At 45.8% G+C, this 25,936-nt stretch overlaps 5 non-coding genes across 5 annotated transcripts; 4 read left to right on the top strand and 1 right to left on the bottom strand.

Moving 5' to 3' along the window:
- Window positions 1-3,020: 3,020 nt before the first annotated feature.
- On the top strand, window positions 3,021-3,091 carry trnat-ugu (transfer RNA threonine (anticodon UGU)). The gene has a single exon. It is a non-coding gene; the product is annotated as a tRNA-Thr (tRNA).
- Window positions 3,092-4,359: 1,268 nt separating this feature from the next.
- On the top strand, window positions 4,360-4,441 carry trnal-aag (transfer RNA leucine (anticodon AAG)). Its single transcript has one exon. It is a non-coding gene; the product is annotated as a tRNA-Leu (tRNA).
- Window positions 4,442-25,299: 20,858 nt separating this feature from the next.
- trnas-aga (transfer RNA serine (anticodon AGA)) lies at window positions 25,300-25,381 on the bottom strand. Its single transcript has one exon. It is a non-coding gene; the product is annotated as a tRNA-Ser (tRNA).
- Window positions 25,382-25,499: 118 nt separating this feature from the next.
- trnak-cuu (transfer RNA lysine (anticodon CUU)) lies at window positions 25,500-25,572 on the top strand. Its single transcript has one exon. It is a non-coding gene; the product is annotated as a tRNA-Lys (tRNA).
- A 215-nt stretch (window positions 25,573-25,787) lies between these two features.
- Window positions 25,788-25,861, top strand: trnan-guu (transfer RNA asparagine (anticodon GUU)). The gene has a single exon. It is a non-coding gene; the product is annotated as a tRNA-Asn (tRNA).
- Window positions 25,862-25,936: the final 75 nt, after the last annotated feature.

Here is a 25,936-nt window from a genome sequence, read left to right as displayed (position 1 = left end):
TGGGGCTGTGTGGGTCCCGTTTTGCCTTGTGTTGTGGTCGATATCGGACAACAGAGGAATAAAGTTACAACATGCCATTACTGTTTTCCCTGGTTGTTCCTCTGTTTTCTGGTGTCAATCGTGGAGTGGGACCGGGTTGAACCTGCACGGTTTTCGGCGAGTGGGACTTTCTGGGTTGCGAATGGTGGGCTCTCCCCTTCCTCTTTCTATGACACGTCAGAGGGGATCTGGCCCTCCCGGCTGAGCCTGGTTTCTCCCGAGGTTTTTTCTCCATTAATCAATCATTGGAGTTTGGGTTCCTCGCCACAGCAGGGCAGTGTTGGCTTACTCACGGGGAGACTGCGTTTATTTATTTATTCATTAATTAGATATTATTTATGAGAATGATCCTGCTCATTCTATAAACACCATGCACTGTGCTGTGTTTTACCTTTTTTGTGTTTTTCCTGTTTGCCCCTGAAAAGCTGCTTTGGAACAATGCACATTGTGAAAAGCGCTATGTAAATAAACTTCAATCGAATATAATCCACACCCAGAGGATTACAAAAGTGATAGTATCGAATCTGTTTTGTACAGAATGTTTCACTCCTGCAACCCACCGGCCATTTTCACAATTACTCATAGGATTACAGGCAACGAAGAACAAAAGGTGAATGAAAGCAGCACGTCAAACCCGTTGCTTGACAAACCATGCACACTGCTTTCTATAAATTAAGGTACACAAGACAAATGCATCATGTTTTCTCTAAGTGAAAGTAACGGAACACAGGACGATCCTTGTAATCTCTATGTCTCTGTAGTCTCCTGTGAGGCTGGGAACAGTGTTCTGTGCTGCTCTGTGCAGCCAACAACAGAACAGTAAGCATGCTTTGTTCTGCTTTTCTTACTTTTGCCATGGTGTCGGAACTAATTCACACATGTAGCTTGCGAAAACAAAAATGGCGGCAGAATTATGGGTGGACAACTTCAGAAAAAGGGGCGATAATTTTATAATAAGTACGGCTGCCTACGTCAGAAGGGGTGCAAAGTCTGATCGGTTAATTTTCTAACAGGCTTGCAGAGATAGGCTTTATTTAAAAGCAGGGGGGGTAATCCTGTCCAGGGGGGGTAATCCTGTCCTGTCCAACATGCTGCGCAACTCCTTGTCCAGGCCTATGAAATCTTAAGGTTGGTCTAGTGCAATGCTCTTCATGCTGGTCTTCCTGCAAAGGCTATGAAACCGCTCCAGCTGGTTCAAAATGCAGCAGCACACCTAATCTTCCAACAGCCAAAACGGGCTCATGTGACACCCATTTTCATTTCTCTCCACTGGCTACCCCTTGAAGCTCGTATCAGATTCAAGTCACTAATTTCTGTCTACATGACTATCACTGGATCTGCACCGGCAAACTTTAACACCCTCCCACACACCTACACCCCACCAAGAACCCTGTGTGCAGCAAACAAGTGCCGTCTTGTATTTAGGCATGGGCCAATAACCGGTTTCAAGGTATTCCGCGGCTTACAAAATTGTGGTGACAAAACCATAAAAATCCCTTTATACCTGTTAAACTTCAGGTTCCTTTCGAACATGCAGTTTCTTTCTGTGTTTTGGATTACCCTTAAATCAAATCAGAAATAGGTTGGATGTTGTGAGATAATTCTTCTGCAGATCTGGGAGCACAAGAACTAGACACAAAGGCATCCAGCTTTAAACTCATTTATTTCAGGTAAGACAAATCCTTATATAGTGCACAATAAGACACCTGTTACAACCAAATAAAGTATAGAAACTGCAGCCAGGTACATAAATATTGGGACTTGTATGAGATGAACATGGGTGTTCCTCCTCCCTATTCCTAGATGTGCTCCTCTTGTTGTCGCACTCACTTTTAAACAAAGCAACATGCAGCATGACATCTCATTACTCGGAAACCGGTCTGAGCCCTGAGCTAACCCCCATAAAGCGAGAAAGTGGGAGAGCCGCCGGAGTACGCATACCCCCCAACTCGATGCTGAGCGCTGTGGAGGCGTGGCCTGCGTTCGGGAAGAGATAAGAGGATGAGGGCTCCTAAGGAGATGTGGTTCATTATAAGACAAAAAGGTGTAGGGGTTCCACTGAGGATGGTTGAGACTGAGAAGATGAAATGAGGGTGGACAGAAAATTTGACAGCTGTACATAAATCAATCAAACTTTTGACACACAGTATATGATAACACTACTGGGCGCATACCTGATGAACAGGGACATGAGTAGCTTTCAAGGCTCTGTGGCGCAATAGATAGTGCATTGGACGTCTAGATTGAGTAATGTGGGCATTCAAACGTTGTGTGTTTGAGCCCCTACAGAGTTTTGGATGATATAGGTTTGCAGGAAACTCCTCAAAATCATGACTTGGGAAGGATAAGTTGTTATATGAAGAGGGTACACACATTCAATTATTTTTAAACAATCCCTCTGCATGTTTTCCTCTATTTTACTGTGAGTTTTTGCCCCTTTGCTACTTTTCAGTCACATGACCTGCAGGAATTGGGCGTAGCCGCTGTGGCTTAACTGGCCTAAGCACCTGTCTCGTAAACAGGAGATCCTGAGTTCAAATCCCAGCCGAGCCTAGTGCCTTGGCACTTCTTGTTGCACATCTTTTCGTACTTGAAAGAAGGATTTTGTTCTTTTACATGTTCCAGAAACACCCAAGAAGTGAACTTGCTCATCACGTCCTGCTTACCAGCACAGTATTGCAACACTGAAGTGATGATGGATGTCAAGCAGTCCACAGAAAAAGCGGACTTGTGTAGCAAGTTTCAGTTAAAAAACATTTTGTCAAGTTCACAAACTGTTATTGTTGTATCAAAAATGAAGACCGTGACGGTTTTGAAATAAACTGATCAATTCATTACTGACTCTGCCCCAGTGTTGCCCTTGGTTCCCATTCCCCTCTCTCAAAGGTAACCTCTTCTATGATTCCCATCTCTTCTTAATTGTTTGTTTTCCCCTTTGTTACTTGTCAGACACAATCATCCCAAAACCTCTTTTTGGTGTTGGTGCCGTGGCTTAGCTGGTCAAAGCGCCTGTCTTGTAAACAGGGCCTGGGTTCAAATCCCAGTGGTGTCTGGGAAGTTTGTGTGATTCCTTTGTGATCTTTAGACTAGGGAAACCTAGCCATTGCCTCTCGACATGTAGTTTTACTCATTACCCCGTTTAAACTGCAAAGTTTGGAAATATTTAAGAGATGATGGATGGGCGTTAATCCTCGCAAAAGCTGGATGCATGTCATAGGAATAATGTGTGCCGTGCAGGGGTAAAAGATATTCTATAAACGTTGAGGAAAATACTGCATACCTTTCAGTTGCTAGAGATAGGGCTTCAACCTGTCGACTGCCTTCTGCATCAACTTGATACTTTGTCATCTAGTTTTGGCCCCTTTCGTTTATTCAGTTACACGTGCTGGGAGCATTCCAGGTGTTGGCACCGTGGCTTAGCTGGTTAAAGAATCTGTCTAGTAAACAGGTGATCCTCTGTTCATATCCCACCGGTGCCTAGTGTGTGTGCTCTTTATTTACTACTCTCTTGTCTTTGAAGACTGATTTAATCCTTTCTCCTGGGAATAGTCTTGGCATGTGCCGGATCCCTGATGAATAGGGACTCATCACATCCTGCTTACCTGCACAGTATTGCAACACTGAAGTGATGATGGATGTCAAGCAGTCCTTACAAAAAACTGACTTGTGTGGCAAGTTTCAGTTAATAAAACATTTTTTCAAGTTCACAAACTGTTATTTTTGTATCAAAAATGAAGACCGTGACAGTTTGAAATAAACTGATCAATTCATGACTGACTCTGCCCCCGTGTGGCCCTCGGTTCCCAAACCCCTCTATGTCAAAGGTGACCTCTTCCATGATTCCCATCTCTTCTTAATTTGTTTTTTTTCCCCTTACTTGTCAGTCACAATCATCCTAAAACCACTTTTTGGTGTTGGCGCCTAGCTTAGCTGGTCAAAACACCTGTCTTGTAAACAAGAGATCCTGGGTTCAAATCCCAGTGGTGTCTAGTGTGTGTGCTCTTTGTTTAGTACTCCCTTGTCGTTGTAGACTGATTTATTCCTTTCTCCTGGGAATAGTTTTGGCATGCGCTGGATCCCTGATGAACAGGGACAGGAATAGCATTCAAGGCTCTGTGGCGCAATGGATAGTGCATTGAGTAATCTAGGCATTCAAAGGTTGTGGGTTCGAGCCCCACCAGAGTCGTGCTTGATTTAGATTAGAAGAAAACTCCTCAAAATCATGAGCAGTCATCATGCTCTTGACTGTCTGCAAAAATTCATAGCGTGCCTACTGTAAAACACAATGGTAGAAATCGGAGGCTAAACGTGCAATTTCGTGGTAGCGTGGCCGAGCGGTCTAAGGCGCTGGATTAAGGCTCCAGTCTCTTCAGAGGCGTGGGTTCAAATCCCACCGCTGCCAGCTGAGGTGTAAAACGATCAGGCTGAGCTTTGAGTAAGGCTTTAAATCGCATCTCACTTTCATGCACCTGCAGACCATCTGAGCCAAATTGACCGGTACATATGTGCTCGATGGGTTGTCGATGCAACTAGGTATACAACAATGTAGTAAACATTTAATGTAAAACAATGTGTACATACTTTTTAGGCCTTTATGTGATTTTACAAATGTTTTCTTGGCAGGGACCTTTAAGGAAAGCATGGCCAGATAACATTTAGTCATTTGGCAGACGCTTTTATCCAAAGCGACTTACAGTGCACTTATTACAGGGACAATCCCCCTGGAGTAGCATGGAGTAAAGCGTCTTGCTCAAGGACACACTGGTGGTGGCTGATGGGATCGAACCAGCAACATTTGATAAAGACCAAAGATGAGCTGTCAGGGCACTTTTTAAAGCACGTCTGACTTTCACTTACCTGCCAACTCCTAGAGCCCCGTTACCCGGTTCAGGTGTACTGGATGAACTGCAATCTACAGATGGCATCGCCTCCAGAGATAGGACTGAACACCCCTGCATCAGAAAGGTGCACTTAACCCTAAGCCTTCTTCTTCTTTTGGTTCAATGACCGTTCACTCTTCAGGAGTATAACCGCCGCCTACTGTATATCTAGCGCACAAGGGTGATGAATCTGTTTTGCTACAAAAAAAAATGCCCCATTCATCTCAGAGGATCAGAGCCCAAGCTTCAGATGACGTTGCGTGTTCAGCTCCTCCAGTTTCCGCACTGGTCTCCCCAACCTCTTAGATGGGCAGAAGCATCGACCCTAAGCCTAGAGACCCTGTAAACTCTTGACTGTCTGCGTAAGTTGTAGAGGGCCTACTGTAAAACACAATGGTGGAAACCGGCAGCAGAAAATGCATTTCGAGGTAGCGTGGCCGAGCGATCTAAGGCGCTGGATTTAGGCTACTTTGGAGGCTGGAAGAGCCTTAACTCTAGAGCCCGGCTCTTGATGTCCATTGTGAGATTGGACTGGAGCCAATCGGGGCTCTCGATGTCCATTGTGAGATTGGACGGGAGCCAATCGGGGCTCTCGCTGTCCATTGTGAGATTAGACGGGAGCCGATCGGGGCTCTCGCTGTCCATTATGAGATTGGACGGGAGCCAATCACGTCGCGGGATGAGAATGGACAGCGACCACGCCCATTGTCAGATTAATTACGAGCGCAGATAGCGGATTCATCAACAAAGTAAGTATGTTTTAATCTTAACACTATGTTCTTAATAAGTCATTAAGTCGTGAAGGATTTAATCATTTAATCAGTTACGTAATTACATTTAATCATTTAATTTGTTTTGTCTTATTTAGAGGTGAAGCCATAATATTGTGAGTGTTTTAATACATGCATTTGATACCCAAGCTATGTGCTGATATTGATGTGCTTGCAGCAGGGGAATGCGAGTGTGTGGGGGAGAGTGGGCATCTTTGGCTGCAGTTGTGTAAAAGTGGGGGAGGTATTTGGAATGTTGTTTTTTCTTTAGGAATGTTTTCCAGGAACCAAAAAGGACACAGCAGGAGTTGATTGGTGGAGAGAGGACAAAGCAGAACTTGATGATTGGTGGAAACAAGGGAGACCCTCCCCCTGCAGAAGAGAGATCGTCGAGACATACCATATATTTGTGTGATGAGGTTTTTTCTGGGTGGTTCTTTGTGAGACGTTGTTTTTGAGTCAACCCAGCGGTGTACTATGATACTTTCTCACAATAAACTTCAATACTTGTTAGAGATTGCCTTCATTCAATTTTTGAACATGCAGGATGCTTTTAAACTCCAACAGTCGTTCCTTGTTTTAATCAGTCACAAAATGTGGTTTCGTCTAGTGTCTCTCCGCGATTGCGTGCTTTTGGTAACGGGTAGCGGTTACGTAGTGGGTAACGGACAATGAAGCATCAAAGTAAATCGTAAAAAGCTTTTTTCCTCTTCTGTTTGCTATATTCTTATATTTAAAACATTTGTTGTGTTTTAATCCGTCACTAATAATAAATAACAAATAAGGTTTGTCGAGTGCTTCCCTGAAGCAACGGGTAATGTTAACTTCGGCTAACGTCACTTTGTTTACAACACATTGTAAGGGAAACATTACATTAACTTTATGTAAAACTTTTCTTTCGTGATAAATTATTATGAATCCGTGTTATGTCGCCTTCGTTTCATTCTTCACGCCGTAATTTCGATTTCGTGCTTATTAACTGTGGTCGGGTTATAACGATTTGCCTGTAATCCTACATGTTATACCTAATTTATTCATCTCGAAGTTTGTTTTGACAAAAAATAAACTATATTCCTAACGTAGTCATCCCTTAAGAAATGTATTATGGTTTTACTAGAGTAAACGTTTGTTAGCCATACTTTTTGCATATTAATAACCTTTTAAATAATTATCATTAGTTTAACCACAGTTTCACAGCAAATGTTATGGTTAAACTATGGTTAGATTAGCAAAACCTTCTATTTGTGGGTGCAATCTAATCTTTCCTTTTTTGTTATGAAATCAGGGGTACCATAATTAAGTTAGCTTCAGGTTGTAATTGAAATACAAGTTTTTATGTTTTAAACCTTACATTTGAATGAAATAATAATACTAGTAATCAGTGTATTTATCCAGTACCTGCAAGAATGAACCCTTTTGCTTTTATTCCCATGTTATGCTTAGATGACCACTAAACCAAAGAGTCACAAGGGTATGGGAGATGGCGAGTGGATGGCCAGGTTGAGGACTTTTGCCAGCTCTGGGGTCTGGCCTTCTGGAGGAGGTAATAGACCAGCCCCAAGGCAGAAAAAATGGCATGACCTCTATCAGAAGGTAACACACATTTGCCTGTATCTATTAGATAGCGTGTAGTATGCAGGTCACCTTACTGAGGTGCAGAAAATAGATATTGTTACTGATCTTTTCAGATTGAGAAATGCCTCATGCAGACCCGCGGACAGACCTCTCTCGTTGGAAGGTCTATGCACTGCAATTGTGGATTCCACACCACTAAGGTGATCTAATCGAAAATTAAGTTTAACGTTGTATCACATATCTGAGATAAATTACGATATGCTGTTTCATTACATCTTTTGCGTTTTTCCTGTTGTTTTAACAGCCTGACACTGCCACTCAATCTCTACAGTCTGAACTTCCACAGGCTGGGGCTTCAGACACGGTTCCTGTCCCACGGTCATTCCTGAGGCCCTCTCCAAGTTTGTCAATGGTGAATATATTCTCTGTAGTTAATGTGGACTTATAATTATTTTGTATTTGTTCGTTAGGAAGTACACACAGCCCTCCAAGTTCAGAATGACTCTAGCGTAATTCTGCAAATGTAATGTATCGCTTATTGCTCCTAAACTCTTTGTAAGTCGCTTTGGATAAAAGCGTCTGCTAAATGTCAAAATGTAAATTTAATGTATTAGTCCGAGACAGGCATACACGTTTGTGTGACTGTAGTGAGGACATTGCATAGACTTCAAGTGATTCGATCAGGTTTTTTGTTATTTTCTATCACAAAACCCAAGACATAACAATCACACTGTTTTTTATATTTGTGAAAGACCTTATATCTAACGAGGACCAGAAAAATGTCCTTATTAGTCAGTTATAATATTTAGCCATATTTGGCCCCTTATATAAGTGTAGTAAACTGTTATTGTTTAGGTTTAAGATTTTTGTAGCATTATGAGAATCAACAGCTTCTTTTGGTTTCTGCAAAAACTCAATTTGGAGAACTCTGAAACCAATCAAATGTACAAAAACTATATACAAATCAGAAAGTTACATAGTTTCCAATTTTTATTCAAAATATCAGGTAGGTAAAGTGTAAGTTAAAAAGTCAAATAACAATATACATCTGAGTACTTTCTAGTATATTAAAGTTTAACCAATACAGACATGCAGACAAACAGACGGTATGCAACATACTTATATTAAAATAAATTAGAGTTTCATTTCACTACCATAATGCTGCATATATATTTTTTTTCTTCCTGTCCACCATCTGCAAGGCCCTTTGACACTTATCCATCGTCTGTGAGGACCGCCACCCTTTCACCATCCTTTGTGAGGATCCCTAGCCTTTCTCCATCCTCTGTGAGGACCAGCAACCCTTATCCATCTTCTGTGAGGATCCCTATCCCTTTCTCATCCTCTGTGAGGAGCAACAGCCCTGTTTCATTCACTGTGAGTTTAGCAACACCAATGTGTTATACAGTTTGTCACGTATCTTAGTGCAGCATTTGTTTTTAATTAAAACATTATCTTTGAACTAAAAAGGATTATTTTGTAATTGTCTACCAAACAGGAGGAGTCTGAAGGAGTCCAGCCAGCACCTGCTGATGCCTCAGCTAGAATCTGGTTGCCAGGTGAATGGAACAAGACCGTCCCTGTGCAGAACAAGAGGTGGATTGCCAACACCTTGTTTCTCTCCTGACAGGATACGGTGTCCATAAGAGGCCTAGGAAGGTCCTGGACATTGACAGGTATTACCTGATGGTGACAGAGACGATCAGATGCACTGTGTGTTCTCTTAACTATCTGTCGACAAGCCAGACTGTCCGGGACCAGCTTGACCTGCCACACCAGAAAATGTTCCGGCTGATCCTAACACGAAAGTGAGTGAACCAGTGTAGTAATTATGGAGATTGTGAGAACTTGGATCACTGTAATAACACTCTAATGAACATGTAGCTAATCACAGCAAAAAATTTGTCTTTCAGAATCAGAATCAGAAAGAGCTTTATTGCCAAGTATGTTTGCACATACAAGGAATTTGTTTTGGTGACATTGTGAAGAGAAATGCTTTCTGGTTTGCCTGTGAAATCCGTGTCATTAGGCTGCGTCGGGACCGGACACTGGGCAACAGTCCAGCTTGACTGGTGCGGCAGTTAAAGGAGAACCATGGGAGGAATGGCTGAATCGGTTGGCACACTACCTTGGGGAGTGTGCCGACTTTGTGGATCGACCTATTCTCTTTCCGGTGGTGTGCCAGGAGCCTCCAGAGCCCATCGACATCCCCACCAGTCTTTGGCTGCTGTCTGTATATGGCAGGGACATCCTCTCCCGAATTGGTCACATCTAGGCCAGGATCACATCCATCTTTGGTACCATTGTAAAGATGGATTCCACCAAAAACGTAATAAACAATCAGACTATGTTATACACAGAGATGTTCTCAAATACTACCACACTGTTAGACTCTACCAGCCATTTTTTACAGCAATACACAACTAGATTCCATGGCTCCTTTTGAGGTTTAAATGTTGTTATGTTTGTTAGTCATTATTAGTGTGATCATTGTTTCAACAATGATGACAATCAACTGAACCGCTACATGCTCCTATGCTTGCTGTGTGCATAGTACAAAACTCATCCATGATTGTTTTCCACCATTAATAATGTTTATTGGTGGAGTGTATAAGTGTGCCTCAATATGTCAGGAATCTCTCTATGAGACAAGGCTTGAGAACCCAAGTGCAGGCAGACACAGACGGTATTGGTGTAACATATTTATTTAAACAAAGAAACACAAAACAAAGACCCACGATGGGGTAAAACAAGACAGGGAAATATATACTTAACAATTAACACTGACTAACTAAGACTACAAAACAAACACTTGAAACAAAACACTAACACTGACTGAACTAGACTTACTATAAAGAACAGGAACAACGACCAATGGGAACAGCAAACAAGAACATCCAGCGAACAGCAAACAGGTATCGAACACCAAACAACATGTAGCAACAAGTAATGCACGAGCAACGAGACAAAGAAACATGAGGACTCTTTATAGGGGAAACAACAGAGGATCGAAACGAGCAACAGGTGCTGGGGATTAGCACTCAGGGAAAGCTGACGAGGGACGAGATGTAGGGAACAATGACAAGACACGAGAAAGATCACTCAATCTCACACAAAACCATAGGTTATGCCATGACTCCACTCAAACAACAAGAATAAACATGACATGATAGTGGAATCATGACATAAGCCCCCCCTTTAATGAGCACCTCCAGGTGTTCATCAAGGGGTAACTAACAAGACAAGACCGACTGGGAAACAGACAAAAACCAGACAGACAAGGTGAACATGACAAGAGGCATACACGACATAATCACAAATGGGTTGGGGTGAGACAACAGAAATAACAAACAAGGGAGGGGGGGTGGGGGCAGACAAGAAAACGTGGGAAGTCCAGAAGGGGTAGGGCTGGGTGGGGATGTACCAGCCCTTGGGGACGCGCCAGGGCGCGGAGCCCCAGGAGGCTTGACAGGGGTAGTCCTGGGGGGAACTGTCCTAGTCCCCTGCAGGACACTGTCCTAGTCCCCTGCAGGACACTGTCCTAGTCCCCTGCAGGACACTGTCCTAGTCCCCTGCAGGACACTGTCCTAGTCCCCTGCAGGACACTGTCCTAGTCCCCTGCAGGACACTGTCCTGGACCACGGCTGGAATGCCGGGGCTGGACAAGGGTTGGAAGATCGGCTGGGCGGCCGGATTTGACGGCGGCCGGGCTTGGTGCCGGCGGCTGGGCGGCCGGGCTTGGTGCCGGCGGCTGGGCGGCCGGGCTTGGTGCGGCGCTGGGCGGCCGGGCTTGGTGCGGCGGCTGGGCGGCCGGGCTTGGTGCCGGCGGCTGGGCGGCCGGGCTTGGTGCCGGCGGCTGGGCGGCCGGGGCTTGGTGCCATCAACTGAACCGCTACATGCTCCTATGCTTGCTGTGTGCATAGTACAAAACTCATCCATGATTGTTTTCCACCATTAATAATGTTTATTGGTGGAGTGTATAAGTGTGCCTCAATATGTCAGGAATCTCTCTATGAGACAAGGCTTGAGAACCCAAGTGCAGGCAGACACAGACGGTATTGGTGTAACAGATATTTATTTAACAAAGAAACACAAAACAAAGACCCACGATGGGGTAAAACAAGACAGGGAATATATACTTAACAATTAACACTGACTAACTAAGACTACAAAACAAACACTTGAAACAAAACACTAACACTGACTGAACTAGACTTACTATAAAGAACAGGAACAACGACCAATGGAACAGCAAACAAGAACATCCAGCGAACAGCAAACAGGTATCGAACACCAAACAACATGTAGCAACAAGTAATGCACGAGCAACGAGACAAAGAAACATGAGGACTCTTTATAGGGGAAACAACAGAGGATCGAAACGAGCAACAGGTGCTGGGGATTAGCACTCAGGGAAAGCTGACGAGGGACGAGATGTAGGGAACAATGACAAGACACGAGAAAGATCACTCAATCTCACACAAAACCATAGGTTATGCCATGACTCCACTCAAACAACAAGAATAAACATGACATGATAGTGGAATCATGACACAATATCCAAGAAATAATTTTTACAGAGAGCTTTATATCAGGTGTAATCATAAATGTTAAATTGTTATTTAAACACAACTGCTTTCAGATATAATTTCAGCTATGAGTCAGACATATATTACTTTAACAGCTTTTCTATATGATTGAATAATTCCACATTACAAAACACTAATGCAATTACTGAAAAATATCAACAATACGAAATAAACACAGGGTTAACGAGTCAACCACAAAGCCCACAGTGACACCTGATATGGTGACTTAAAGGGATACTTCACCCAAAAATCTGACTCCTTTCTTTATTTGCTTTGTTCTGATGAATACAGAGAAAAATATTTGGGGAGAATGGTAATACCGAACAGATCTCAACATGCATTGACTACTATTGATGATTTTTTTGTTTTTCAAATACATTTTAAAGAATGTAGGACAGCTAACAGTTGTCATTTTTTTATAATATTGTATGTTTTCCTATTATGGGGGTCAATGGAAGGCAAAATCTGTCTTGTTATAAGCATTCTTCCAAATTTCTCCTTGTTTATCACAACAAATACATTTATACAGATTTGGAACAACTCGAAGTGAAAACAATAATGAAACTATGCACAAGAGCTTAACCTCTGTTAATTCTCAATCAGAGCTTTTGTAGAAGTATGACAGAAATAAAGTGAAAGTGTGTGTCTGTAATATGTTAAGAGGTTAATGCTGTTTGCATTTTTTTCTCCTCTCCAGTTGAGGTTCATCTAAGACTGTGTGACTTAAGTGAGTTAATAGATAATTTCTATTATGTATCTTCGTTTACTGTAAAATACCAACAGGCAACAGTGTTGCCAATATATTACTTTAAAAATGGCTGGTAAGGTCTAACAGTGCCGATAAACGTTTACATTGTTGTCAGTGGTAACATTACATCATGAATATGTTGTGACATTTGTAAATAACAGATCACAATGAGGTGGTGGTAGTGTTGGTTAGTGGGTTAAACCTCTGAACTGGTAAATCAAAGGTCGCGTGGTTCAATCCCAGCAGCCACCACCAGTGTGTCCTTGAGCAAGACCCTTTACTCCACGTTGCTCCAGGGGGATTGTCCCTGTAATAAGTGCACTGTAAGCGCTTTGGATAAAAGCGTCTGCAAATGACTAAATGTAAATGTAAATGCACAAAGAAGCTGGTGGTCATGGACGGGGGGCAGCACTCTGGGTAACGTCCATTGGCAACGAGGTCGGACAGATACTGACCAGTGTTTGTTGGTGCAGGAGGGGCCAGGACTGGACAGGATGGTTGCAGGTGTCATGGAGCGGTACCGCCAGGCTGCCGTTCCGCCCCCAGTCCTACTGTATGTGGACTGTAACTGTTGCATGCATGAGGGGGTCAACCAGCAAGCCGCAGACCAGATTCGGGAAGTGGCCAGACTCCACATACGGCTGGACATCTCGCACTTTATGCGGAGGCTGGCGGTGGGCTGCACCACAGACGCCCATCCTCTCTAGCCACTTTCATGGGATGCCTGTCCGCCTGCATCTTTGAGTGGGATGAAGGAGACCTCAGCTGTTGCGGCAGGCAAAAAAACGGCAACTGATGCAGGAGGGTGTGCCAGCTTTACTGACCGTCTCGTGGACAGGAGCATCAGTAAATATCAGCTCAGCCTTTACTTCCCCAGGAGGACACGCGGTGAGGAGGCAACAATATGCCTCATTGACAAGCTACTCCAGGAGCTGGGTGGGGCAAATGGAATGGACCTTATGGGTGTGCCTGCTGGATGAGGTGCGCATGGAGCACATCTGGCTTGTGCAGAAACGCCATGTCAGGTGCATCCAGGATGTTTCAGGTATGCCACTCTACACCGAAGTCGGCACCACCTCAAAGGCGGGGGTCACCCTGACCAGGTACCGCTGTGCCAGTGTGTCCAAATCCCTGGAGTCTTTCCACTGCCACTTGAACAGGTTCATTCCAGGTTGGTTTCACACATAATGTTTGATATTTTAATAATTTATGTATTGTTCAAACATAAGCTCATGTCGTTTTCTATTGATACATATTTATTCTTTAGGAACCAGTCCAATGCCAAGCATTCATTTCCAGCTCTACCTCCTGGAAGGCTTGAACAGATGGGATCAAGATCGGGCGACTGCAGCAGTGACCAGCAAACCAGCATTCTCCTCACTTACTCCGGGGATATGGCCCACTGTGTTAACACCAACAGCTTGAAGGTGTTTGGCCGTGCTTTTGTGCCAACTTTCAGGTCACCTTTCAAATACATTGGTATGTTTTAGTGTTTTCTAGCTACCTAATACTTTTGGTTGAATGTTCTAACTAAATATTATTTTTTACAGTAGGTGTAGGTACTATCGTTCATTTATGTAAGTGAGGATAACAAAATAATGCCCCAAAAATGTTAATTCTGTCATCATTTGTTCACCTCAGGTTCGAAACCAGTATACATTTATGTAACACAAGAAAGATATTTGGAACAATGTCAGTAACCAGACATATCTAATCTCTATTTACTGCTATAGTAGAGAAATAAATACTGGGAGTCAATGGGGGATAGGCTCTGGTTATGACATTTTCCAAACAATTCCTTTGTGTTTTGCAGAACAAAGGTATTATACAGGTTTGGAACAACTGAGGGTGAGTAATTAATGACAGAATGTTCATTTTTGAGTGAACTATCCTTTAAGTATTTACATTTATTATTCTAATTGCAAATACAGAAGTCTAATTACAATGGCATTCTATCTATATTGAATAGTTATTGTTATTGTCATGACTCTGGGTCTGTTGTGTCCGTTTTCTACCTGTGTGGCATTGTTTTGTTTCTTGTCGAACACGTGGGGAGTTGCTAGCACTTTGCCACGTGTTCGGTGTCCGCATCACCAGCCCCGCCCTCATGTCTCCCTCACTGGTATTCCCCCACTCATCTCTAATCACCCTTACACCTGTAGCGAGTTTCGCCAGCGCGTCGCGCTTATGAGTTGCACTGCGCAGCTGTTGCTTATCTGTACTGTGATAGGTTTCCCTATTATTCCTCGTGTTTTCGCTGTTCCTTGTCAGTCCGTTGTATGTGTTTGCTTACTGCCTAGCGCTGACTTCTTGTCTTGTCCTGTCCAGTTATCTATTTCTAGCATATTGCTCTTACCATATTCTAGTCTTTTTCCTTTCTAGCCTTGTCAGTTCAGTTATCTAGTTTGTTTTGGTTTCCTGTTATTTTTTGGGTTATATTCCGCTATCTCCAGCTCTCCACCGGCGCTCCAGTTCTACCCACGGCGACTTCTCCTAGAAGCTCCGCCTCCTGTTTACGGGACCCAGTCGAGCCACACCTGCCAAGAACTCCTGTGTGCTACCCTACCTATCGTGAGACCTGCTTCGAGTGCTCCGTCTCAGCCGCCGTCTAGATCCCGGGACCTCCGGGTGTGACATCCCTCCCAGGCTGCAGACACTGTCGCTTGGCGGTCTCTTCTATATTACTCTGGTGTCCTCTGTCATAATAAAACCTCTGTTCTCACCCGCAATTGGGTCTCACCTCATCCTTCCAGCATGACAGAAGACGGAACTGACCCAAACCCGAGACCCAGCGGAAGAGGATCCGTCCGGATGGCCATCCGGCAACAGGGGGCCTTATTAGGTCAACAAGCTACACGCCTAACTGCGCTACCCAGGTGGATGGAATTCTTGTCGGTCAGTTGACCGAACTGCGCACCCTGCCGAGATCCAGGGGACCATTGCCGGTCAAGTGCCAACCACCCTTCTCTTCTCAGAACCTCGGAATCAGAGCCAATACCCATCTTCCTCCCTCTATGACGGGACGCCGAACGCCTGCCGTCCTTTCTGGCCCAGTGCGGACTCGTATTCACTGCAGAACCGCCGCTATGCCCAGGAGGACACCAAGATAGCGTTCGTTTTGAATCTCCTCACCGGACAGGCCCGTGACTGGGGAGTTGCCGTCTGGGAGGCTGGTGCTCCTTGCTGCTCATCCTTTGAGGCCTTTAAGGCCCGAGATGACTCGTCTCTTCGACGATTGCCCAAGGGGATGTGGCGGCGTCCCAACTCTCTCGTCTTACCCAGGGGAGATCGTCGATCACTAACTATTCAATCCGGTTCCAGACTTGGCGGCAGCTGTGGCTGGATGCTCCTGTCTGCGGGCTCGATTTATGGAGGGACTCATTCCTCGATCGCAGACGAGATCGCCACTCTTGACCTTCCTGAGAATTTAGAGGATCTTACCAACCTGTGCCTACGAGTGGGAGAACCGACTCAAGCGCCGTCGTATCAGACAACACTCGCCACTCTTGGCGTCTCCGTGACCCCATTGCACTGCACAGACTGCATCGACTCCTTCTTGGAAACCCGAACCATGCAGCTTGGGCGAACCGCTCACTCCTGAGCAGAGGGAGCACCGAATCATGCGAGGGTTATGTTTGTACTGTGGAGGTCGGGACATCAAGCCATCCAGTGTCCGGTTTAAAAGCAGCGCCCACCCGTAGTTCGGGGAATCCGTGTGGGCGCCATCCCTATTTCCTCCCGACCACACGCCACCGTCTTGGGACTTCCATCTCTCTTCGGGGGCAGGACCACAACGGAGGCCCTCCTGGATTCAGGAGCAGAGGGAACTTCCTCGATGCCTTACAGCTCGCCGATGGGGGATCCCTCTTCTGTCGTTGCCTCAACCCATTCCGGTCTGGACGCTGGCGGGACCGTCCTTTGCCACTATCACTCACATCACTCCCCACGTAAGACTTTTCCTTTCTGGTACCATTGTGAGACAATTGAGCTGTACATCCTGGAGTCTCCCAAGATACATTCATTTTGGGGCACCCATGGCTGTCACAGCACAATATCACGTGGATTGGCTAGCAATTCTATCTGGCCTGGAGCCCGTCTTGTTGCATCATGTCTTGGTCCTGCCTGTCTCCTGTCTCTGTCTCTCTGTTTCGCAGGTTAAGGCGTCCGACATTTCCGGAGTCCGGAGGAGTACCCGATCTTCGCTCGGTCTTCAGCAAGGCGCGCGCCTCTCTGCCTCCTCATCGCCCCTACGACTGCGCCATGACCTTCTACCAGGCAACTTCTCCGCTAGAGGTCGACTCTATTCCCTTTCCGGTCCTGAAAGAGAGGCCATGGATAAGTATGTTCACGAATCACTTCTGTCTGGGCTCATCGTATTTCCTCTCACCGGCTGGGGCAGGCTTCTTCTTTGTCAAGAGAAGGATGGCTCCCTACGTCCTTGTATCGACTATCGAGGGTTGAATGAATTACGGTTAAAATAGTACCCCTTACCACTCATGTCAACTGCTTTTGAATTGTTGCAGGGAGCCAAGGTCTTTACTAAAACTAGACCTCCGCAATGCCTACCACCTTGTCCGTATCCGTGAGGGGGACGAGTGGAAGACGGCCTTCAATACACCATCGGGACATTACGGTATTTGGTTTCTTCCTTTTGGCCTGCCCAATGCTCCGGCTGTTTTCAGGCCTTGTCAACGGCGTGTTGGGTGACATGATCAACGTTTGCTTTTGTGTACTGGATGATATTTTGATATTCTCCCTCTCTCGGTACACACCCAGCACGTTCGTCAGGTCTCCAGCGTCTTCTGGAGAATCAACTTTTTGTCAAGGCGGAGAAGTGCGAATTCCACGCCGATTCCGTTTCGTTCCTTGGTACATAATCTCTCTAGAGGCATTGAACCTGATCTAGTAAGATCAGGGCCGTCGTGAGTGGCCTGTTCTGACTCCCGTAAGGCCCTGCAGCGGTTCCTGGGGTTCGCCAACTTCTACCGGCGATTCATCCGGGGTTTCAGCCAGGTGGCCGTACGCTCACCGCGCTTACCTCCCCTAAAGTCCCGTTCAAGTGGAACCCACAAGCACAGGTAGCCTTTGACAATCTTAAGTCCGGTTTGTCTCTGCACCTGTCCTCTGTCTTCCAGATCCGGAACGCCAATTCATTGTGGAGGTAGACGCGTCCGATGTCGGGGTAGGTGGGGTCCTGTCCCAGCGTACGGCTAATGACGGGAAGGTACATCCATGCTCGTACTTCTCCCGCCGCCTCAGCCCTGCAGAACGGAACTACGATATCGGTAACAGGGAGCTGTTGGCGGTTCGACTGGCCCTGGGGGAGTGGCGCCACTGGTTGGAGGGGTCAGCGCAGCCTTCTTGGTCTGGACGGACCACAAGAATCTTGAGTATATCCGTTCAGCCAAGAGGTTAAACTCACGACAGGCTCGGTGGGCCCTGTTCTTCGATCGGTTCGCCTTCACCCTCTCGTACCGGCCCGGCTCTAAGAACGTCAAACCTGATGCCCTCTCTCGCCTGTTCGAGACACCCGGGAGGGAGCCTGCAACGGAAACCATCCTCTCCAAGGGGAGGGTAGTCGGGGCCCTCACCTGGGGAATTGAGCGACGAGTAGAGGAGGCCGGACGGGGGGTACAGGTCCCACGTGGGAGCCCGCCTGATCGCTTGTTCGTGCCGGTTGCGCTGCGCCCTGAAGTCCTTCAGTGGAGCCATTCCTCCAGGTTCGTCAACCATCCAGGCAATCGGGGTACCCTGGCTACGGTGCGTCAGAGGTATTGGTGGCCATCACTGGCCAAAGACGTCGGGCAGTTCGTGTTGGCGTGCTCAGTCTGTGCTCAGAACAAACCTTCTCATCGCCCTCCGGCTGGTCTGCTTCGCCCTCTGCCCATTCCCTCCCGCCCCTGGTCCCACATCGCCTTGGACTTTGTGACTGGTCTCCCCTCTCTGGTGGTAACACCGTCGTGTTGACAGTGGTGGACCGCTTCTCCAAAGCAGTCCATTTCATTCCCCTACCCAAGCTTCCCTCCGCCCGGGAGACCGCTCAACTGATGGTGGATCACGTCTTCCGTCTCCATGGGTTACCTGTTGACGTGATATCCGACAGGGGTCCTCAGTTTACTTCCCGGTTCTGGAAAGAATTCTGCAAGCAAATTGGTGCCACTGCTAGCCTCTCTTCCGGTTTTCATCCACAGACCAACGGACAATGTGAGCGCGCCAACCAGGATCTCGGTCGGAGACTCCGCTGCCTGATCTCGCACTGCCCTGGTTCCTGGAGCCAACAGCTTACCTGGATTGAGTATGCCCACAACTCCCAGCCCGTGTCCTCTTCAGGTATGTAACCCTTTGAGTGCTCTCTGGGTTACCAACCCCCTCTGTTTTCTTCCCAGGAACTCGACTCCTCGGTCCCTTCGGCCCTGGCTTTCGTCCAACGCTGCCAACGCACATGGAGGAAAGCTAGGAGGATTCTGGCCCAATCCGCTCTTCGAAACAAGACCGCAGCTGATCGGCACGGACTTCCCATCCTACCTACGTGTGTGGTCAGAGAGTGTGGCTCTCCACCATGGACTTGCCTCTCCGGGGTGCCTTCTCGCAAGTTGGCTCCCAAGTTCATCGGCCCATTTCGGATCACCAAGGTGGTCAATCGGTGGCCGTCCGGCTCAAACTCCCACCTAATTTTAGTCGAGTTCACCCCGTTTTTCATGTATCCAGGGTGAAACCTGTTTTCACGTCCCACCTGAATCCTTCTGGTTCCCGCTCTCACCTCCTCCTCCTCGCCTGGTGGACGGATCCCCGACCTACACGGTCAGGAAACTGCTCGACGTGCACCGTCGCGGCAGGGGCTACCAATACTTAGTGGACTGGAAAGGCTATGGCGCAGAGGAGAGGAGTTGGGTGCCGTCTCGCGACATCCTTGACCGCACTGATCGTGGACTTCCACCGGCGACGAGGTGAGCCTCCCCCCTAGGCGCCCGGTGGCGCAGCTGGGGGGGGGGGTTACTGTCATGACTCTGGGTCTGTTGTGTCCGTTTTCTACCTGTGTGGCATTGTTTTGTTTCTTGTCGAACACGTGGGGAGTTGCTTGACACTTTGCCACGTGTTCGGTGTCCGCATCACCAGCCCCGCCCTCATGTCTCCCTCACTGGTATTCCCCCACTCATCTCTAATCACCCTTACACCTGTAGCGAGTTTCGCCAGCGCGTCGCGCTTATGAGTTGCACTGCGCAGCTGTTGCTTATCTGTACTGTGATAGGTTCCCTATTTATTCCCTCGTGTTTTCGCTGTTCCTTGTCAGTCCGTTGTATGTGTTTGCTTACTGCCTAGCGCTGACTTCTTGTCTTGTCCTGTCCAGTTATCTATTTCTAGCATATTGCTCTTACCATATTCTAGTCTTTTTCTTTCTAGCCTTGTCAGTTCAGTTATCTAGTTTGTTTTGGTTTCCTGTTATTTTTTGGGTTATATTCCCGCTATCTCCAGCTCTCCACCGGCGCTCCAGTTCTACCCACGGCGACTTCTCCTAGAAGCTCCGCCTCCTGTTTACGGGACCCAGTCGAGCCACACCTGCCAAGAACTCCTGTGTTCTACCCTACCTATCGTGAGACCTGCTTCGAGTGCTCCGTCTCAGCCGCCGTCTAGATCCCGGACCTCCGGGTGTGACATCCTCCCAGGCTGCAGACACTGTCGCTTGGCGGTCTCTTCTATATTACTCTGGTGTCCTCTGTCATAATAAAACTCTGTTCTCACCGCAATTGGGTCTCACCTCATCCTTCCCAGCATGACAGTTATAGTTATTGAATAGTTATATAATTAGTGGCGTGTGTGTATTTTTCATATGTTATTTTATGTTTTTTCATAGGAGAGTGCTTGGTGTTGACTACCTTTGAGTCAGACTGGACAGCGCTTGTGGTGGATCCGACTCAGAGGAGACAGAGAACATCCTTGAGGATGTGGATGAAGGAGAGAGAACCATGAGGGTTTCGGCGAAGAACAGACCCTTGATATTACTCTGTCAAGTCTCTCACATGAACCAAGCTTCTCTGTTTCCTCCAACTTTTTGCCCTCTGCTGAGTCTCTCTCCACCTCCCCACCAGCTGACTTCTTAAGCATGGCTGCTGACTTTTCCACCCTGGCTGCTCCATCCGCACAGCTGTTGCTTCTAGCCTGGGCGCTGAGAACTCCAACATGGCTTCCGCACTGGCTGCTCCGTCCTCTCAGCCTATTGCCTCCACCCTGGCTGCTTCGTCCTTCAGTCTATTGCCACCACCCTGGATACTCCGTCCTCTCTGCCTATTGCCTCCACCCTGGCTGCTGACTCTTCGGTCTGGCTGCTGACTCCTCCACATTGGCTGTTGATTCCAATCCACAGTCAGGTGCCTCAACATCTGCTGATCTTTCTGCGGTATGTAATAGCAATTGAGCCATTTATATAGGTCGATATTTATGTATATAATATGGTAAAGACTTCATAAAAGTGAAACCCAATTCGTAATTATTTCCTTACCTTTTGAATTATTACTGGGGTGTCAAATTCGGTTTCTGAAGGGCCACTGTCCTGCAGCGTTTATCTCCAACTCTAATTAAACACATTTGATTCAACTAATCAAGCTTTTCAGGATTACACAGAATTGTTAAATTGGCTGTCAAAGGAGCTTGATCGTGAATAAAACACGCTATTGACTAATCACAATCAAAAACTGGAAACAACTCTTTTATAATGCGTAACATTTGCTGCATAATTGTGTATTTGTATCCGTTCAATCACCTGTGTCTTTAAGATACCACTCACATGTCTGAAAAACTATTAATCTGACAAAATGCTGCAAATGGGTCAATAGAAACTGTAAAAAGGGCGCTCAAATACTTTTGGTCTGTTCTGTTGTCAGTTTAGAACTCAATGAGGCGTTCAGCTATATACAGTATTTAGATCAGTGTATTAAAATCAGCTTAAATGTCCCGGATCCGCTGCTTCAAACAAATCATCCAACTGTTTTTTTTCAACTGAGAGTCTGCAATTAGTGCCTCTGCCTGATGGAAATGCTTTTAAAACACGTTAATATTTTAGAGAATGTAGTAAATATTTAGTGTAATTAATGACTGATCTTATCCACCGCTATCAATCAGAATGTACTTTTTTATTACCTTACCCACTCAACATGGATATACTTCAATCCGCAATTTAGGCTGTGGATAACGGGTGTGCCAGGGATGGACAGAGTCGACAGCCTGGCAGAGTATCTTGTGGAGTTTAGGAACCAGCCCTCTCTTGTCCTCACAACCAGCAGGTCAGGAACATTTAACTTTCTTTACTTTCCTTTTTGATCTGTCATACATGTTATACTTGACAGTTTTGTTTTCTCATTTGCTATGTATTATATGCTCTCTGTGCTTAGGTGAGCAATGTTGTTGCTCTTTGGCAGAACCTGCTGGATTACGACAAGCAGCGAGTGGTGTTCGCTGCCAGGACACCAGAGCACGCTGGACACAGGTCGCCCAAAAAGAGGCAGGAGTTCAGTCCAGGGGTGGAGAGTGTGAAGAGGCAGTGCTCACAACCACTGCTCCACTTGCCCAATGGCCAGATTGTTGTCGCCTGATTGAGACCATTTTTTATCAGGCTCTGTGCCATTCACCGGAGTCCCAAGAAGAAGGGGAATGGGACAGTGTCCAGGTGGGATCTGATTCTGCCTGACTACAGGAAAATCAGGTGGTGCATTCTGGCCAATGAAATGTTATGCAGCAGACAACCTGCAACTAGTGGATGTGAGCCACACCACTGTTGTTCAGTGGCACAATAAGACTGTAAAAGTCAGGACAGTGCGGTTGTGATGCAGGGACTGAAACTCCCTGGTCGCTTGTCTGGGTGGGGCCCTCTTCTCCCTGGCAATGTGCTCCCCGTCTGCACCCCCCAGCCAGGCCCAGCCCACCAATGCCTATTGCCCAGTAGCACGTTGGGCAGGCTCAGTTGAGAAGGAAGAGGAAGATGCATCAGCACAGCAGTTTTGTCACCGACTGCAAATACCACCAACACCGCGGCAACTCTTTCTGCCCCCAGGTGCTCAATGGTGATGCTTATTCCATGTGGACCTGTGCTGGTTCCTGCTTCACAGTCCTATTGTCAGCCTCCTCTTCTGCTCCTTCTCCTGCTGCTTCTGCTGGTCCAGTTAGAAAACTTACCGAAAAGTGCTGCACAACACGTACAAGAAATGTGGGAAGTTCAGGACAGCAGAGATGGGCACAGCCAATACAAGGGGGTTGTATACTGCCCCTCTGTAGAGGCTGTACCAAAGGACAGTGGTTGGAGAATAAAAAAAGTAACTCCTCCAAGTAAAAATGGAAAGATAATTTAATTACCTTCTTGTCATTTCAATCATTTTAAACATGCAAGACTGTCTTTCTTCTGCGAAATACAAATATATTTAAAAGTTAGTGAACAAAAACCATTGGTCCCATTCACTATTTTGTTTGAGCACATATCAACGGCGACCTGGTTTTCTGTAACCAACGTTCTTCAAATATATTTTGTTCTGCAGAAGAAGAAAGTCTTGCATGTTTAAAATGATGTGAATGAACAAATCGTTTTATGTTGGGGTGTACTTTTCCTTAATGATAATCTTTATTTTAGTTATTATTAATGTATAATAGTTTAATTGTTGTTTTTTTCTGTTGACTTTAAAACACCTAAACGGTTTAAATATGTATAATGTTTTATCTGTACGTTTTCAGTATTTTGCACTTATTAAACCGTTTTGTGCATGTTACTGTATTATCATGTATTTTTATTATTTAAAAAATGAATAGAATGAAAATAATTTAAAATAAAAGTTTTGACATAAATTATTCTCTCCCTTTCTTTTTGTTTTGATATGCCACAGTGCATTTGCTATTGTACAGTCAAAATGTTACAGGCAAGGCTTGTTCCTTTATATTGCACATTTCATACATAAAGCGCTTCACATAAAAATGATTGACAAAGGCAAAATAGAATATAATACATCTTGCAAAAGACATCTTTAAAAAGCAAATGAATAAAATCACAAATACAACTTAAGAATTTAAATGATAATAAAAAGGAAATAAAATGTATTTAAAATGTGAATTAAAAGAGTAAAACTGAAAAAATAGAAATAAAGTGCAGTTGGTGTAGACCAGCACAGTGCTCAGGTTGTAAATGCACATCTAAATAAATGTTTTTAATCTGAATTTAAAAGTGGCTACTGTTGTGTTGTGGATGCAGATTCAGTACATTTGCTTTTGTATAGTCAACAATTATAGGTAATAAATAATAGAATTGATTAGTTACCACTATAGAAATATACTCAAAAGTGCTTAAACTCTGTAAAAAGACCTGTTTAAATGTATAGAATCTGTAATATATCATTAATACAATGTAATGTTTTATTGTAATAAGGAAAATACATTTCCATTTTGCTACTATTAGCATATGTCATATGATTTTAAACGATGAAGCATAATTCACAACAAAAAGTAAACATCTTCTTTTCTGCCAACAGTGGGATTCGAACCAGCAACCTTGTGATGATCTTTACTCCCATACAAATGCATTGTGAATTGAAAATAGTGTTTTAACGATAGTTTATGATAAACAATATATAAAACGTTATTGCCAGTGAGGGGGAAAAGTAACTTCCTTTCCTTTCATTTTTTCTTTCATTTTCTCCCTTTTCACTCTTTTTCCCTCTTTTTCCTTATTCCCCTTTCTTCCCCTTCTTCCCCCTCCTTAACAGACTATTGTTCCCCAGCTTTGGCGCAATCGGTTAGCGCGTTCGCTGTTAACCGAAAGGATGGTGGTTCAAGCCCACCCAGGGACGAAAGCTTTGTGGCGAGCAGCTGCAGTTTTCTGACCCCAAAATGCTGAGGCCCGCCAGTGGAGCTTACTCAACAGAGTCTTACTCTAAAACAATACGGCTTTGCAAACACACTGAAAGCAACGATGCCTTTGGCTTCTCACGCCGGGAGTTAAACCCGGGCCGCTTGGCTGAAACCAGGAGTCCTGACTGCTGGACCATGCCTGACACCTCAGCAAGATCAATACGGACTGCAACTGTTTCCAAGAGATTAAGAATCGGAGTAGCGACCCCACATATTCAATGCAAGTCGGAAAGACTTTCATTTTTTCAGCACGTGTACTAGCAGTGAACAACAGAAAGAAGAACTACGATTTGAGAAGTTTAATCCTCGTTATTAGGTTGGACAGTATCTCCGCATGTCACGCCGTTAGACAGAAATGATGAGGAGGCTCCTCCCAGACCGAGCTGAGCTGTCTGGGCTTGTGTTGGTGCGTGCCAAGTTCTTCTGCCAAGCCTCCTCCAAAATGATTCCACGACGGGGAGTTAAGCCTTTTCTTTGCCGCTTTCCAATAGCTTGGATGAGCTGGGTTTAAACATTCTAAAGAACAGCTGAAGAAGTGCTTGGCGCGGCTCTTTTTGAACAAACTGCAGTGCGTTGTTCGCCCGATTGAAGGCGTTCGCCACCAACACATTTCCAAAGCGAGCGGGAAGCAGTTTATTCAAGCCCCCCCAAAAAAGTTGCCTCGATCCGGATTCGCTGAGACCACAACACAGAGTACTAACCAACCACACGATCAAAGCAAGATAACAGACGGCTGCACAGGGCTCGGCCGAGATGAAGTTTGCTCTTTCGCCTCTAGAGGTACAAATCAGCATCTGAGCTTAATACACCGCAAACGTAGTCGGCAGGATTCGAACCTGCGCAGGGTAACCCCAATGGATTTCTAGTCCATCGCCTTAACCACTCGGCCACGACTACACAGGGTTTATATGTCGTCTCGCATTCGTTTCGACAGGGACTTCCCCAGTGATGGCTCCCTACAACCTCGCCTGACCGTTTGGAAACACTGACAGACAAGGGCTGTCCGAGGCACCCAGCCCGGCTAGCTCAGTCGGTAGAGCATGAGACTCTTAATCTCAGGGTCGTGGGTTCGAGCCCCACGTTGGGCGCCAGGGCTACCCCAGTCAGGGGCCCTTTCTAAAGGTGCCCCGTCCACCAGACCTAGTGCTGGGATTTTCTTGAGACAAGTGCAACTTCCTCACTCTTATGTTTCCAAAGGGGGTTCTCTGAAAATGAGCACGACGCTCATTTAGTTTTGCCACGCTTTTGCCCTTTAATTCCGAGTCAAAACTAGCGACTTGTCCAAGCAAAATCCTGGACAACCGTCTCTGTGGCGCAATCGGTTAGCGCGTTCGGCTGTTAACCGAAAGGATGGTGGTTCAAGCCCACCCAGGGACGAAAGCTTTGTGGCGAGCAGCTGCAGTTTTCTGACCCCAAAATGCTGAGGCCCGCCAGTGGAGCTTACTCAACAGA

This window comes from Triplophysa dalaica, chromosome 5 (genome assembly GCF_015846415.1).
Source record: "Triplophysa dalaica isolate WHDGS20190420 chromosome 5, ASM1584641v1, whole genome shotgun sequence".
Classification (NCBI taxonomy): domain Eukaryota; kingdom Metazoa; phylum Chordata; class Actinopteri; order Cypriniformes; family Nemacheilidae; genus Triplophysa; species Triplophysa dalaica.
This window is presented reverse-complemented; position numbering and strand designations above follow the sequence as displayed.